The sequence below is a fragment of the Priapulus caudatus genome, unplaced genomic scaffold, assembly GCF_000485595.1.
Source record: "Priapulus caudatus unplaced genomic scaffold, Priapulus_caudatus-5.0.1 Scaffold636, whole genome shotgun sequence".
NCBI classification, from domain to species: Eukaryota; Metazoa; Priapulida; class Priapulimorpha; order Priapulimorphida; family Priapulidae; genus Priapulus; species Priapulus caudatus.
Window position 1 is genome coordinate 140,577 of NW_014577697.1, and position 2,666 is coordinate 143,242.

The 2,666-nt window shown below is 45.0% G+C and overlaps 1 protein-coding gene across 1 annotated transcript in view; it reads right to left on the bottom strand.

The window, feature by feature from the left end:
- Positions 1-400: 400 nt before the first annotated feature.
- Positions 401-2,666, bottom strand: part of LOC106812338 — a 15,617-nt gene continuing 13,351 nt past the window's right edge. Inside the window, exon 2 of the mRNA XM_014816186.1 lies at positions 401-1,388. The gene's annotated coding sequence lies outside the window, so the exon portion shown is untranslated. The remainder of the gene's footprint in view (positions 1,389-2,666) is intronic.

Consider the following 2,666-nt stretch of genomic DNA (forward strand, 5'->3'; position numbering starts at 1 on the left):
AGCAGCCGCATCCGCTGCCGTAATTATCCGATCATTAACCAATCGCCGATGATCCATCGATCGATCGATCGATCATCAATAGATGTTTCACGTCGTTGCCCAGGGGCAATATCACAGCAACAAATCACAGCTACTGTAAATGTCGCCCGTATAAAACACTGACGAAAAAATCATTAGCAAACTTCGTTTTGCCTCAGCTGCATGGATTATACGCTTTATGTCAGTTCTCACGATTCTACGGCACGAATTCGCTGCGTCTATCGAGAAACGTTAATGCGAAGACTATTACAACATCAAGGTATAAATCAAGTTACGAAAAATGTTAAAAATGCATTGTGATGGGCAGAACACGTTGCATGATGACCAATATACGGTTACAACAGCACAGCTACCATACATATAGATGTCGTGGCAAGATGTCCAAGCCACCATTTATTTAGCTTAAAAGCGAACCATGGTCACATGGTTACATCACTGTATCAAACACACCTCGCTCGCAGGCAGAAACACGGCAAATTGCAGCACAAATAACATTTCTAAGGCACACGTATATAATATATATATATATATTGGTAGATAACATTAAATTATCACAATGGTCTATTCGATCGTCTCGAGCCTCTGGTCCTTGGTTAATACCCTGATAATTCGCCAAGAATCCGCTTTTTCATGAAATTAGTTAATTGCCTATTGAATATCATGCGATTGCCTAGCCGTTCACACTAGGTGGTACCAAACACCCGTAGTTTACACCAAGTCCTTTTCGTATGCACCTAACAAACGGCTTCACTCAATCAAGGACACCTATGTTCGAAAGCTATCCACTTTGTTATTATTTCCCAGCACATCAGCGCAGCTACCGGGTAACGAACTACGAAAAGCGCACGTACAATGCGGCGCAAATCATCTCCGAGCAGCCGCAACCGCTGCCGTAATTATCGATCATCAATAGATGTTTCACGTCGTTGCCCACGGGCAATACCATATGTGTGCAGCAACAAATCACAGCAACTGTAAATGTCGCGCCCGTATAAAACACTGACGAAAAATCATTAGCAAACTTCGTTTTGCCTTATTTGCATGGATTATACGCTTTACGTCAGTTCTCGCGATTCTACGGCACGAATTAGCTGCGTCTATCGCGAAACGTTAATGCGAAGACTATTACAACATCAAGGTATAAATCAAGTTACAAAAAATATTTAAAATGCATTGTAATTGTGATGGGCAGAACACGTTGCATGATGACCAATATACGGTTACAACAGCACAGCTACCATAGGTACCGTACACACATGTACAAACACGCCACGCACGCACGCCCGCCCGCCCGCACGCACGCACGCACGCACGCACGCACGCACGCACACACATACACACACACACACGTCTATTACAGGTACCGTTACACCACAACTATCGGCGAACAAACCACGCCCACAACTACTATTGCACCACATCTAACGGTAGTTTGAGTCGACAACGAACGAGTTACAATGTGCCATTCTTCGAACCCTCTTCAAGGGTTGCCATAGTTACCTAACAACAAGATCACCGTCAACCAGGACATATATCAGTACGTGCGCCACAGAAAGACCGCAAAAATACGTTACATCTCTACACCCCTCCCCCCCTCCACGATCCGCTCCAGCGCACTTTAACAAGTGAGCTTAGCTGATCGAGATTATATAGATGGCTTGGGCGCAGAGAATTGATGCGAACCGTTGGTGTACGTACACTAAATTAAAAGACACAAAGCTGCTTGTAAACCTAGTCATCAGGTGTTCGTCGTTTATAGGCTTTCGTGTAATTTGATGCTCGTTCTTCATCGCAATGACAATGCGGTTCTCGTAGCGGTAAGGGGATATCTCGTATAGCGTATCAACTATACCCAAACTATGCCCACAACGATCCAACAAGGCGCCCGCGTCCTACCTCTTTTCAAAGGGTAATGCTATCCCCCGGGCGTGGAGGGAGGTGACCGCAACGTGGCAGCACTAGTGTTGGGATAGTGTTAGGATTAGGGTTAGGGTCAGGGTTAGGGTCTTGGTTAGGCGTTAGCGATTAGGGTTAGGTTAGGGTTAGGGTTAGGATTAGGGTTAGGGTTAGGGTTAGGGTTAGGGGATTAGGTTGTAGGGTTAAGGTTTTTGCATGCATGATCTCTGTTCCCACACCATAGATTAATTTTTTTGTGGATTACAATGCCTATATATAGCGCGGCGCGATACATATATATTTACTGTGAGTGTGTTAGTGTTAGCGTGTGTTGAGGATTAGTTACGAGTTTACCGTTAGGTGTAACGTTTGAACGTCATCGTCCAACTTTGATCACGTGACACTCCCTCCACGCCCGGGGGATAGCAACACCCCTTTTCAAACACCTCGCCGAGTGCGCATGCGCACATCGCGTCACAAAATTAGACGATGCACGTTTGTTTAGACGCTTGCAGAGTTTTTTTTTTATGTATGCGACGTGAAATATGACGCCCTTCTCGCGTTTTTTGTCTTTTGACCAATCGAGTTGGGGGTATCCAAATTCTAAGCTAACCAATACTTGTCACATTATCCGCACAAATAACTCATATGTTTTCTATCGCAGCTTGGCGACGAGAGCTTGCGCCTTGGGGAGCCTTTATGTCTTACGATAAAGAGAGGAGTACGGCAGA